The following is a 14758-nucleotide window of genomic DNA, read 5'->3' as shown; positions in this document are numbered from 1 at the left end:
ATGGACTCCATGTACTTTAGGTACATACCTAATTAGATGTTGGGTCACTCTTGTGAGTCTCCGTACAGTGTACCATAGGTACCCAGGGCATAGGTGCACCCAAGGCCTACCAGGGGCTGCAGCATATCTTTTGCCACCCCTGGCTGGCCATCCAAATTGACACAACTGGCTGGTCACTTAGCTGGGGCAAGGTTGTGTAATCACCCCTTACTTAGGTATAGTATTCCTATACCTACCATTATATATAGACACATATGCACCTATAAGTCACTCCTATGGCAGGCCTTAACAATCCTGAAGGCAGAGTGCTTGGTTTTATGTGAGATGGTGCTCTAGCATGAGCCGAGCCTGCCTGCAGCTTTCGGAACCATGTCCTTATAGCTGTTCTATGATATAGCCTTACCATATACTCTTAAGTGCAATATAATCTTCGCGGTTATTGCTAACTTTGGTTTGGCTTTATCAAAACATGTCGTGTAAGGTGTCATACGCTTTGGAATACTACCCCCTCGCCAGTTCTGGCGACGGGGGTAGCATTTCACCCTTCTAGAGGGAGAAGACATGTTGTACCTGTTAATCCCGGTTAAAGTTAACCAGAGCCTCAGCATCACAAAATGGATGCTGCTGCCACAGACACAAGTCTGACCTCCTGCTGCTGGGAGTCCTTCCAGCGAGGGAGGCTTGGACACTAGCTTTCCTGTCTTGGGAGGTGCTAGCACCACCCCAGACAGGCCATAGTGTATTGTGGCAGGGAGGGCTGAATGAAATGAGACACTGCCTGGGGCACACAAGGTGTCCCATGCATAGTCCGGTTCAAACCGGTGCTGGGGCACTCCAGCCCCAGCTCTGGCACGAAACTGGACAGAGGGAAAGGGGTGTAACCACCTCCTTCCCTGGTCCCACCCTTAGGAGGGACCTAGCAGGTAATCCAGCCCCTCAGATTAGTATATAGGTAGGAGCCGAATCTAGAGACTTTAGATTTATCCTGAACTGAAACTTGAAACGAAACTCTGGACCTTCGACTTTCTACTTGAAGATAGAAGACTGAAGAATCTCCCTTGTGGTCAAAGAGTGACAACCCTGTGCAAACAGGCACCATCCAGCGATCAGCGGTTTACTTTGTCGACGCTCCTGACGGAGCCCGAGCACAAAGTCCGACGAGAGCCAGACTTCCAGACTTCTCTGACCCCGATCCACAGTCCCAGCAAAGCTGAGACCCGTGGAGGCGACGAGAGACGTGGGACCGGCCATCTTGAAAAGCCTGCTCCTTGCTACTTGTGAAGCTTCTGAGGCACCCTCGAAGTTGTGCATTGGGGATTGAGAAGCCCCAGCCCCGAGCACCAATTGCACCGAAGATCAGCCCTCCACACTCCACGAGTTCTGCGTGGGGCCCTTCTGCATATTCCTGCTGACACGTCTGTCCGGTCGCTTGCCCGTTGGCAAGTGGCCTCTGTGACGATGAACTTTTGAATCCACACCACCTGCCTGGTTGCTCCAGGTGGGCCCCTGCTTCCCTGAAAAGGAGAAGCCCCATAGACCTTGCTGGTCTATCCCGAAGCGCATATTCGATTCCTGCGTGGGTTGCATTTGCCAAGGCCTGTTGACTCCAATCTGGAAGCCGACAACAGCGAGATCCTTCGTGGGACAGTCTGTATCCAGCTCCTGGTCGTCGTCGACACCTCCTGGTCCACGTGGCTGCAGAGTCAAGCTCCACAACATCACCTGATTGCTTCGCGACATCGCCTGGTTCCCTACTGGTCACTGGCTAGTGACCTAGACTCTGTCCCCTCTGCTTTCAGGTACTCTTCATCCTCGATCCGCCCTTGGATCCACCTGGACACTTCTCTCCTGGTCGCCTGCAGCATCTTTCTTCAAGGCTCCATAGGAATCAGCGACGAAACCCGACACACTGACACCTATGCACCCGCTTCCTGTGGGTGAGGAAACGCGAGTACTTCAGTGCTCCTGTGGGTATTGACTATCCTAGTGTCTAAGTTTTAAGTAGCTTTCTCCTAGTCCATCCGGAAGTGTCCTAAAGAACTAGTTTCCAATTCTTTTGTTCCCATTCTAACTCTATGGTAACTCGAGTGTGTGTAAAGACACTGCACACGCATCCCGTGGGCCTCCTGCTCCCTAACTCTTGTTAGTACAGCGTAGCCCCAGCGATTCCCTAGGCCCTAGGCCTATCTTTTGTCCGTGACGTGGTTCTTATACCACTATTTTAGTATATGGTTTTACGTGCCCCTAGGGCTCTACTGTATTTTGTGCAACTTATTGTTTGATAATTGAGTATCTTGTTATGTGCTTGTGCCTCTGACCTCATAAAGAGTTCAGAGGATTGTGTTAGTAATAAATACATATATATTTTTATATATAACCTGTGTGGTGTCCTTTCACTTGGTATTAAAGGGGTTACATATGGTAAAACAGCTGGCTTTACATGCCCTCTTGAGTTTAGCCTAAGACTGCTTTGTCCATGCTACCACTAGGATAGCTGGTCTATAAGGTTGACTTTACAACCATCACCATAAGGTTTGTTTGGACTGATACAGGGTGCCCACTAGATTAGTGGACATCACCTATCAGGCCAACTTCTCACACATATCCCGACTTGGTTGGGTTGCGCTGGAGCTTTGCAAGTATCAATAGTGGATCCCAGATATGCTTGTGTGCGGAATGGCTTGAGATTAGACTTGGTGAGGTTTACAGTGAATCCCAAGTCATGAAGTAGTTGAACTGTTTTTTGAGTGTGGCGTAGGCAACTGTGTCGCGAACCGGATTTTATTAGCCAGTCTTTTAGGTAAGGGAAGACGTGAATGTGTTGTCTTCTTAAATGAGCTGCGACTAGCGTCAGACACTTGAAGAAGACTCTGGGTGCTGTAGTTACCCTGAATGGGAGAACTCTGAATTGATAATGTTGACCGTCGAACACGAACCCGAGATATTTTCTGTGAGCTGGGTGAATGGGGATATGGAAATAGGCGACCTTTAAGTCCAGAGTGTATAGAAAGTCACCTTACTGAAGCAGTGGGAGCACTTGTTGAAGTGTGACCATGTGGAAGTGGTCAGACTGGATATAGAGGTTTAGCTGTCTGAGGTCTAATATAGGCCTGAGAGAGCCGTCCTTTTTGGGAATTAAGAAATACAAGGAGTATACCCCAGTCCCTTGATGATGTAATGGGACTGGTTCTATTGTATCTTTTTCCAAGAGAGAGAGAACCTCTTGTTTCAAGAGGGTGAGATGTTCTGGTTACATTGTATGTGGTCTTGGAAGTATAGTTGGGGGAGTGCTGGTAAACTCCAGGCAGTAACCATACTTTTTAATCTGTAGTACCCACTTGTCTGAGGTGAATGAGTTCCAGACAGGTAAGAATTGTGAGAGACGTCCTCCGACAGGAGTGGAATGATCGTGGGTAGCGGAAGGAAGTCACTGTTTGTTGGCAGGGGAAGTGTGAGTGGAGTTACCTCTGCCTCTTCCCTTATTATTGTTTCCTCTATAACCTCCTCGCAAATAACCTCTGGAAGAGGGGTATTGGTTGTTACCCTTGTAAAAGGAGGAGGTACTTTCAGTGGACACCGTCTTTGAACCACCCCTGTAAAAGGAGTTGTGAAAGGAACCCCTATTAGTGAGTAATTGTAAAGCCCCCCTAGGACTTTGTGACCTTCTTCATTTTTTCCACCAAGGTGTCGACAGCTGGCCTGAAAAGATGTCCTTTATCAGAGGGCTGGTTAAGTATGGAGGATTGTACCTCCTGTTTAAATCCAGAAATCTTAAGCCAAGCGTGTCTGCGCAATAGCACACTAGTATTCATTGCACGGGCTGTATCTGCTGCATCTAGTGCACATTTGATGGTAGAATTAGTGATGAGTTTGCCTTCTTGGATAAGGTCATTAGCCTTTGCTTTCTACTGATCGGGTAAGAGTTGCATGAGATTTTCTAACTCATCGTAGTGAGCCCTATCATAGCGTGCTAGCAGAGCCTAAGCATTTGCAATACGCCAATATTTGCAGCCTGTGTAGTCACTCTCTTACCTTAGGCATCAATGAGCTTGGATTCCTTGTCAGGAGGGGGGGGGCTCACCTGTGGATTGAGAGTTAGCTCTCTTGCGAGCGTTAGAGACTAGAGTCCAAAGGCAACTGACCTTCGATGTAAGCAGGATCGGTAGGAGCAGGTTTATATTTTTGTCTACTCTGGGTGTGAGTATTCTTGCACTAACCGGGTCTTTAAATACTTCATCTGTTTGCCTTATCATGTCTTTTACCATTGGTAAAGTATGAGTAGATCCTTGGGAATAAGTGAGCGTCTCAAAGAGGAAATCCTCTTCTAAAGGCTCTTTATGGAGCTCCACCCTGTGATATTGAGCAGCTCTGTTAAAGAGCTGAGCGTATCTAATTTTGTCGTCAGGTGGTGAGGCTCTAGAAGGATACAGGTCAGGGTCGTTGTCTGTATCCGGTTCCTTATCATAATTATCCCAAGGGTCAGTATCTTGTGGTATATCCTGATCTTGTGGTATATCCAGTTCTTCGTCTGTATCCCAATCCCCAAAATCGTCATGGTAGGTGAAAGTGGAGGTGGTGGTAAATTTGATGGTGAGATAATCAAATTAGGATTAAGAGGAGGAGGTGGAATGCAAGGGGGAGAAGAGTAGTACCCATGTCCTTTTTCTTAAGAGGTATAGGAGAGACCTCAGAGATCAATCTTCAGTTTTTTGGGAAGGGCGGCATGAATATGACCTGTTTTAGGGTTAATGACAAGTCTTTTTGTTTTGGATCCAAAGGTGGTTCATCAGATTGAGGCTTTTTGGATGGAGTGTCCTTTTCTTTATGTGCCGGTTTAGGCAACAAAGGTTTCGGCTCCGTTGCTTTTGGTGTTGAAGGTTTGGGCTGTGAGGCCTTTCGGAGCTAAAGATTTCAGCTCCGATTGTTTCGGTGCAGGAGGTTTCGGCTCCGAGCCTTTCGGTGCAGAGGATTTGGGCTCCAACCTGTAGGTGTGGATGATTTCGGCTCCGAACCTTTGGGTGGGGAGACTTTCGGCTCCAAAGTGTTTGGTGTCAAAGGTGTAGTCTTCGGTCCCGGTGGTGTAGCGACCGGTAGATGTTTCGACTTATGTTTCGGTGCCAAAGGTATTGGTTCGGCACCAGAATGGGGCCGGCTCAAGCCTAAGCTGGAAGGCTTCACTTTAGGTTTCTTGTCGGGCTCGAGTGTGGGGCATCAGAAACTTCCTATCGGTGCCGACCTGAGCCCGGAGGCGAAGGGGGTACCGGAGCCTTTATTTTATGTTGACTGGGCACAGGGGCATCAGTACTCACCGAATGCTGACCTGAAGTGATGTGCTGTTCTTCTTCCATGTCAGAGTCTGCTTCGGACATGGAGACCTGTTCTTCCTCGGCTCCTTCAACTGGATTTTGGATATCGGGATCTTTGCCGAAGATATCCGGTACAGATCCGTTGCACAGTGCATCGAGCCAGACGATCATGAATTGTCTTTTTTGATCTGAACGATCGACATGTCACAGTCCTTTTCGTTGTGTTCCGTGCAAATCTGTGGTTGGAAACTTAGCACGACACCCGGGACAAAGTTTAAACGAGTCCGTTCCATCGACTGCTAGCGCGGTCGGCACGGGTAGGCCCAACAGCCCGCCTCGAGTTTCTCAGTCGAAGGTTTTCTCAGTTGAAACGATGCGCGTCGAATGGGGAACCGCGATCAATGTCAATATTGTCAAGGGTAGAGGACTGCATGTCAAAGGAGTTCGAAAACGATACCGGAGCGCAGCAATACACATCCAAACCCGATGGAGGAATAACACTATCTAAGGATGGTGTTGATGCCCAAGCACACTATCACCGAAAGGAGGAGTCACCTACCTCGTGACTGGAAATACTTCTTCAAAGCAAAACAAAGTGCAAACATCCGGACCCAACACTAGATGGAGATCTATGCTAAAGCATATGTTCTACAGTCCATATGCCTCAAACATAATTATTTTACTTTGCTTGGATTAATAAAGTTCTATATGCCTCCCCTTGTGTACTGGGCATCTTCTATGCTGTCCTACTTAGGAACAGGACAGGTCATAAGTTCTAAAGCATTAGCTTCTTACAAAATAATCCATTTAGAAGCTGGAGCACTTCGCTGCTTTATAGGAGTGGAAATCAAAGATTCGGCCTAAGATGACGTAGATGTAAATCTTGCACTATTGGATTTCCCTTCTAGAACAGTCTTTGGCCTTAAGCTCTAAACAGGTATACTACTACTCAAGATTTTTGCTGTCACTGCCTTAGAGACCTTTTCGACTCAAGATGAATCTTCATTTGAAGGTGAGTGTCTATCCGAGGTTCTTCTCAACTCAAGTGTAGAGAACTGGGCTTTTGTTGTGGCTAACCCCCCCCTGCACACACACACCCTTTTTGCCCCCTTTTTAGCTACCAAATGCTGAGCTACGACTCTGACAGTGCACAGAGACCTGCTAACCAGACCTCAGTGCCAGTACTCCTTTCCTAAAACAAGGTGTTATCTAATTGTGCTACAATTGGGAAAGGGCTTTAGCACCCCTGTAAGTACTTGGTAAATGGTACTCTAGGTGGCAAGGGTAATAAAGAAGGTCCCTAAGGACTGCAGCATATCTCATGCCACCCCAAAGGACCCATATACAAATTCCACACAGACTGCCATTGCAGGCTGCATGACATAGTGCAAACCATAAATGAAGACACGACATGACACACTCCATTGTGTCATGCCAAAGTCACAACATCTAACATATGTAAGTCACCCCTTTTGCAGGCCTTTGAGCCCTAAGGCAGGGTGCATCATATTTTATGTAAGGGCATACCTACATGAGCAGATATGCCCATGTGATGTCTAGTTCAATTACTAGATATTGCAAGTGATTAGTGAAGCCATTTTAAAAGTATTTGCTGGACACTGGTAAAAACAAGTTCCCCCAGATAAATGATGGCTTCACTGAAAACAGGGATGTTTGTTATCAAACATCTCATATTAATGAACCCAGTGTTGAATTTATTAATACATGCACACAGAGGGCACCATGGAGGTGCCCCCCTGGAAGCCTACCAGCCTCTTCCGTGTTGACTGACAGGTTCTAGGTTGACCTGCCGCCAAAGACAAGTTTCTGACTCCCAAGGGTGAGGGCCTTTGCTCTCAGGAGGTCAGAAACAAAGCCTACTCCTCTGGAAGAGGGTGTTCACAACCCATCCCACAGGATTAACTGCTGATTAGCATTCCAATGCAAGGGAGCTTCAAAGAAGCCACCACCCTTGAACTGCAAATCTGACTTCTCTCACAGGAGTGGAAGCCGACCCGCTTTGTCCAGAGCCCTTTGGTACCTGGACAGGCAGGAAAATTTGCTATGCAGTAGGCGTGTTGCACTGCCAGGCTGCTCACAGCTCTAGAGTGACCAAATCTGACATGAACACACCTTTAGAAATTCCACCAGATTGCGTATGGTGAAATGAGGAATTCTGGGACGGGGTGATGCCCACTCCCCAAAAGAAAGTGGTCATCTATGCGGTGCAGTGACCCCATGGGTAAATGGCCCATTGGCTACTACCCCTCACTCCCCTTACCACCCCTAAATTGAGTATTTAGGGGACTCCCTGATACCAGATTTTCAATGGGCCAAAATAAGAAGTTGTCACAGGGACGAGCAGTCCGGGACCCTGGAGAACTGTGAATCCTTTTCTGGAACTGTACACGTCTCACCTCTTTATCGACAGCAACCTGAAACATGGAACCCGGCAGAAACAACACTCTTCAGAACGCAAGAGGAAGCAGGACCCTGTTTCTTTAATTGGACCGAGTTTTCGGAGACCCCCGCCTTCTACGACATCACGGGGTCAGAGGCTCCAAAACCTGGAAGAACAGAGAAGGAGGCGTCTCCAAGTACAGCAGGGGAACGAGAGTACGGAAAAGCGGAGGAACGAGGCGAGGAAGAACCCCCGGAGGAAGCTCGAGGAGAAGAGTCCTTTCGTCGTGCGACAGAGCCAGGAGGCCAACATTTCAACGTTTCGCCCAGCCACTCGTCTGGAGACGCGTGGCTCACCCAGGTACGGGCGCGTGTCTCGGGGTGGGCAGGGAGGAAGGGATTCAAACTCCCGTAAATCTCACTCCGGCAATATCCATTCACAATCCCCCATCCCCCGAGCACTATCGGCACGCCGCAGCCCCTTTTAGGTTGTCTGGTTTCCTTTTTGTAACGCGCACAGTGTGCTTCCTCACTCCCCGTCCCTATCACTGAGCGAGGCGAAGCCTTGGACTGAATCCAAGTCTATTTTCTTTTCTTTGCATTTATTTGGCATTCCGGACCGGTGGTGTCCCGGGAGCATCCTGGAGTGGAGGAAGAATGGAAGGCCCTTAATGAAAGGACATTCATCTCCAGACAAGGACCCTTAGGCCACATTACCTTACTACAGAATAAGTCCAAGACCGGTTTAAAATCACTACCTGTTTCCGTGAGTCCCTCTATCCCGCTAACACTGGTGGAGAATGCCGGCATAGAGACACCCATCTGTACCAATAAGATGGAAGACCTATTACAGCACCTAGTGAAAGGGCAGGAGCAATTGGGATGGGCCGTCGAGCAGCAGTTAACGTCGCCCAAGCGGACAGAGAGACTTTTAAGTCCACGATTTCCGCCCAAATTGAAGGTCTACAGAAGATAACAGAACCTCAGCTCAGCCCCTACCGGGAATCCCAAGGTCCCCATCCCTCCGGGGTAGCACTCCAAAAATATATACCCGGAGAGGATCCCGACCTGTTCTTATTGAACTTTGAAAGGGCTGCCCTTGCTTGCGGTTGGCCGCTGGAGAAGTGGCCGTTTTTTTCTTGCACCCCTTTTGTCTGCTGGAGCCCAGGTGTCATACCAGGTGGCTAACGCCTCAGGGAACGTCCCCTACGCTACTATCAAAACCGTCATCCTTGATCACTTGGGCCTAGACTCAGAGGCCTATCGGGTAAGGTTCAGGAAGGAGCGAGGTATCCCAGGGGAGAACCTCTGTTTTTTCATCTTAAAATGGCAGCTAACAAATGGCTCAATCCTGCAGTGTCCTCCAAAGAAGATATCATGGCCAAAATCTATTTGGAGCAATTCTTGGAGGCACTACCCTACACCACCCAGAAATGGCTGCGGCAACACCACGGCCTAACAACAGAACAAGCAGTGGAGATGGCCGTGACATTCACCCGAGCTCAACCCCGGTTACCACCCTGGGAACCTGACAAACCCTCCCAAGGATCCGCGCCACGAACGGAAAAGAAACCCCGACCTAGCAGTGAGACTTACCAAACTCGACCCCACAAACCTGAGATTCCCAGCTTCCGGGAACCGCAATGTTTCGAGTGTGGGACCTGGGGCCACATCGCCAGACTGTGCCCTCAAAGAAAGATGCCAGAAGAGCCCATGGAAGTGGGATATCTCCCCAAGACAGTTCTATACTCAGCGGAATTAGGAGGAGCCTATCACGTGAGATTAAGGGTGAATGGGGAAGAAGTGAGGGCACTCCTAGATTCAGGCTGTAAACAATCTGTAATAAAAGGGGTATTCGTCAAAGCTAACCAGATCCTCCCTAACTCCTAGGTGTGTATCAAATGTGTCCATGGGGATATAAAAGAGTACCCCGTACCGTAGCCCACGTAACTCTGGAAATAACGGGAGGGAAGGCCTATACAGTAAAGGTGGGGGTTCTTGAGACTCTCCCTCAAGAAATAATAATAGGGACAGACAACCCCAATTTCCTAGATTTGTTCACTGGCACCCTACATCTATCCACCCAGAAGAATCAAAAGAAAACCCCTGTCCCCCTCTCGGTTCCAGCGTTGCTGTCCCCCGAACCCTGGGCCACTGACAAAAGTTTTAGATTTGCACAGGCTAACAACAGAACTCTGTTCAATGCCTGGGAACAGGCTCATATGACAGAAAACAACCCTGATCCCAAGTTTCCTGGTTTCCTTATCAAGGAAGGGCTCCTCTACAGACAAGGAGATAAGGAGAGTCCCCATCAGTTTATCGTTCTAGTTTGTTTTAGGGAACAGATCATGTTCTATGCGCATACACATCTGCTAGCTGGTCGCATAGGGAGCGAGAAGACAACCCAAAACATTAAGGCATTTTTATTGGCCAGGAATATATAAAGACATCAAGGTCCATTGCCAATCCCGTGATGTATGTCAAAGAAATACACACTGTCCACCCGCTGTGCCCCTGCAGCCCCTCCCGATCATAGGCACCTCATTTGAAAGGGTAGGGATGGACTTAATTGGGCCCCTACCTAGAACTAGAAAGGGCAATCTGTACGCACTAGTAATTGTTGATTACGCCACCGGGTTCCCCGAAGCTTTCCCCCTTGAAAACCCCAACATCTAGAGTCATAGCAGAGAAGCTAATCGAGCTATTCTGCTGGGTAGGGTTCCCTAGAGAAATCTTAACTGACCAGGGCACGCCCTTCGTCTCAAGGTTGATGCGGGAAGTTTGTAAATTGTTAGACCTGTGTCACATGAAAACGTCAGCATATCACCCGCAAACAGATGGACTGGTTGAGCGCTACAACGGAACCCTCAAGTCCATCCTCAAGAAGATGCTGCCAGTGAACGGAACAGAGTGGGACCGCATACTACCTTTGGCCCTTTATGTCATATGGGGTCAAACCCAAAGTAGTCTCGGATGTTCATCGTTTGAGTTATTGTATGGCTGCCAGCCACGAACACTCCTCGAGATGACCAAAAAAGCGTGGGAAACCGAAGAAGCCGGAGAAGAACGCACGGTCCTGGAATATAGTCAAAACCTAAAAAAACAGCTACATAAAATAAGAGAGCTGGCCTACTCCTGCTTGGCGAAGAACCAAGAGAAACATAAGAAAATCTATGACAAAGGGAAACGGTGGAGAAAACTACAAGTAGGAGATTGGGCTCTAGTCTTGCTTCCCTCTAGTACAAAAAAGGTCCAGGCAGAGTGGATGGGGCCATATAAGGTGACGGGAACCATAGGAAAGACGAGCTATAAGATCCAACTTTCCCCCCATAAAAATGATCTACCACATCAACTCCCTTAAAAAATGGATAGGTTCGATACCTCTGAGCTCTCATCTTGTCATACCAACAAAAAGTCCCTCTGCGTCAACACTAGAGATGCTAGTGATCAATGACGACCTAAGAAGAGAAGAACAAGAAGAGTTTCAGAATACCCTGCTCCCTTTTTCACCCCTTTTCTCAGATCTTCCAGGAAAAACCTCCGTAATTGAACATCGGATAGAGACACCGATGGGGGCCATGTTAAAACAGAAACCATATCGGATACCCGCCGCCAAAAGAGAGGACATACGCCGAGAAGTGCAGGAGATGTTACGTCTGGGGGTGATAAGACCATCCAGGTGTGAGTGGTCCTCACCAATAGTGATGTTTCCCAAACCTGACGGGAGCACCAGGTTTTGTATGGACTTTAGGGCCTTGAACCAGATATCATCTTTTGATGCCTACCCGATTCCCCGCATCGATGAACACATAGAGAAGCTCGGGGAAGCCAAATATATAAGCACATTATAGATAACCAAAGGCTACTGGCAAGTGCCTTTAAAAGAAGAGGACCGGAAAAAGACTGCCTTCGTAACTCCGGACGGACTCTATGAGTTCAATGTGCTCCCATTCGGCCTACACGGAGCGCCCGCAACGTTTCAGCGCCTTATGAATGAGGTAGTACGGGACCACCAATCTTTCAGTTACGCATATCTAGATGATATTATAATCTTTAGTCCGTCTTGGGAGAGCCACCTAAAGCACCTTCAAACCATTCTAGAATCCTTGAAAGAAGCGGGTCTGCATGTCAACTCAGAGAAATCGCACATTGGCTATCAGATGGTGAAATACCTAGGGTATATCCTGGGGCATGGAATCATTGAACCACAGATAAAGTACGAGCAATTACAGAAACTCCCTTTCCCCAGAAGAAAGAAAGAAATGAGGGCTTTCTTGGGCCTCATCGGCTATTATCGCCGATTTATCCAGGCGTTCTCAGAAATAGCAGCCCCACTAATGGACACCCTGAGAAAAGAATCTAAAAACACCACATATCATTCCCCTACCCCTTCCATTTGGAATGCGTTCAACACCCTCAAAAGAGCCATCACCACCAGTCCTGTCTTAACCTCTCCTGACTTTACACGTCCCTTTCTCCTACACACAGACGCGTCGGATTATGGGGTGGGGGCGGTCCCGTCCCAGATAACGCCAGAGGGGGTGAACATCCGATACTTTACGTAAGTAGGAAATTGTTTCCGCGGGAGCTAAAATACCCCACGATCGAGAAGGAATGTCTCGTGATCAAGTGGGCAGTGGACAAGCTCAGATGTTATTTGGAAGGACACCCTTTTACACTCTACACAGACCACGCACCACTTAAGTGGATGAGCCAGAACATCTCCCAGAATCCCCGAGTCATGAGATGGTTCTTATCATTGCAACCCTTTCCTTTTACTGTATGCCATTGAAAGGGAACAGATAATGCAAATGCCGACTATCTCTCTCGGTTTCCTCTCTTCCAATCGGGAGAATCCAGGGGGGGGGGGGGTCACGTAAACGAGCAGTCTGGGACCCTGGAGAACTGTGAACCCTTTTCTAGAACTGTACACGTCTGTCAGGGGGTGCCTGTCAGCCAGGGGCCGGGTGAGGACTTTAATGCTTGTTCCTTTCCGCCCCGAGTGCAGGACGGCCACGGTCCCTTTAACGATGCTTGGTCCTTCCCGGAGGTGGGAACTCCGCCTGTGACGTCATCAGCCGTTCTATCAGGAGCACAGGAGGAGCTGAAAGAGCGATACCCGGAAGAGAAGGGCGCGCCTTTAACTGCCGGGGCAGGTCTGGAGAGAGTCGCCTGACACTGCTGTTGACAACAACTTTAAATTCTTTTTGCGAAGAAATGCCTGACATTCTAAACCCGGAGTATCGTATTAGTACCTGTGTATCCAAAGTTTGAAGACCGTGTATAAGAACGTTCAGGGATTGCGGGTGGTATATTCAGATGGGATTTGAAAGGGATATTCACCATGATCTTGAGATCGAATGCCTTTTACTATGCCCTGCCTCCAAAGTTAGTCTGAGCCTGCATGTCATTTGTCAGAAAAAAAACTTTTCTATGATGTTCTCTACTTCAGTCAACAGCAAAACCTTGTTATACCTCTTCTGCGACTTTGCTGTAGAGAAACTGAAAATGTCATTTGTCTTCCCCTAGAGCACAGGCTTTCACCTCCAGACCAAATGGAAAAAAGCCACCGAAAGACGAGTCTGCGTCACAATAAATTGACGCGCTCCAGTTAAAGTGGGCATGACTGACTCGAGACATGCTGTCACAAAGTACCTAGAGGTGTCACGCTGGAGGTGGACGGTTAGGATGTATTCACCCCTTACATCTCTCCTCTCCTCCAGTCTCCACATGACCCTTGCGCCCAGGATCAGGACGGCGATTTTAAGCAAAGAGATTTCCTAGATTCCCGACTATCCCATGTGCTTTGGTCACAGGAGCCAATCAGGGAGCTGACTGAGGCAGCGTCTGGCTTCATTGGCGGCTTTCCCTACACTGATGGCGGCATCGACCGGAGTTGGAAGAAGGACCCCGAAACCGACGCCAAGAGAAGCCCCAAGAGTGATCCAGGAAGTGAAGGCATCCCCACATCTGGGAGAGAAGCCCGACCGCAGAAGGATATCAGCACGAGGACTCCGGGGGCTAAGACAATGAGGTAGCCGGACCCTTTCCGGCACTACAGGTTTTCCAGCCATGCTCCTGGAGCAGCGTGGCTCTCTGAGGTATGTGCTTGCTTTCATAACGTATTTCAGAGGGGCGCCGGGGACAGAGTCCTCCAGTACAGAAGGGAGGGAGTTAGCAGTAGTTAGCACTACAGAGAGCAGGCAGCTGCCTTCGTAAAACCGGCATATTGCCTCAGACCAGCAGCGTAAAACACTCGCAGATAGCGCAGCACTGGTGGTGGTAAGAGTAGTAGGTAGGTGACTGTTGAACCTCCCTCTCACTCCTTGTTCCCTGCACTACTGTTAAAAAAAGGGATAAAAGTGCTTACATAGACCTCTTTTCTTTCTCAGAGGGACGCCCTGAGACGCAGACATCAGGAAGGAACAGCCCCGACGGTCCCGTTGCAAAGGAAGGATAGAAAAGAACTGTGCCTCTATACCCTGAATATTAATAAAGTAGTGTTAAAAAAAAACCAAGAGCCTATACTGTTTTTTGTCAAGTGCCACACATGCCTTAAGCAGAAACGTAGAATTTTGGAAAAACCACTTGAACTAAGCCGGGTACAGCACTGAATAGCAGAAATACATGCATTATGGGAATCTGCAATAGATGCACACAGGAAGCTACAAAAACATCTCCTAGAGAAAAATGAAAGACAAAATTCATCTGATATAAACATGAACAGAGAGGAATAAAGGAGAGATCACACTGAGCCAGCTCTGTATCAGAAATAAAGCTGCCTAGTTTCACAGTGGGCCTGACTGACAAAGCATTTTAAAAGCTTAAGTTAAACTCATCCTAATTCTGCATATCAAGATGTGAAATTTAGAATTGCCAACACCTTTCTGCTCATTTAGATGGAAATAAACATCTGTGAAAGCTGGCATATAAACAACTAACATCATTCTATGGTGAGGGTAATGAAATCAGGATTTTAAATGGAGAAACAAATATTGTTAAGGAAAGCGAGGGACAGAGATGTAATTTTCACTACTTCAAACTGAAAAGTT

At 48.1% G+C, this 14758-nt stretch overlaps 1 protein-coding gene across 3 annotated transcripts in view; it reads right to left on the bottom strand.

Moving 5' to 3' along the window:
* The window catches only part of WDFY3 (WD repeat and FYVE domain containing 3), a 1930620-nt gene that overhangs the window by 787219 nt on the left and 1128643 nt on the right, over positions 1-14758 (bottom strand). The gene's annotated exons all lie outside the window — the stretch shown is intronic.

The sequence above is a fragment of the Lissotriton helveticus genome, chromosome 2_1, assembly GCF_964261635.1.
Source record: "Lissotriton helveticus chromosome 2_1, aLisHel1.1, whole genome shotgun sequence".
NCBI lineage: Eukaryota > Metazoa > Chordata > Amphibia > Caudata > Salamandridae > Lissotriton > Lissotriton helveticus.
The sequence above is the reverse complement of the archived record's forward strand: the minus strand, read 5'-3'. Positions and strand labels throughout refer to the sequence as shown.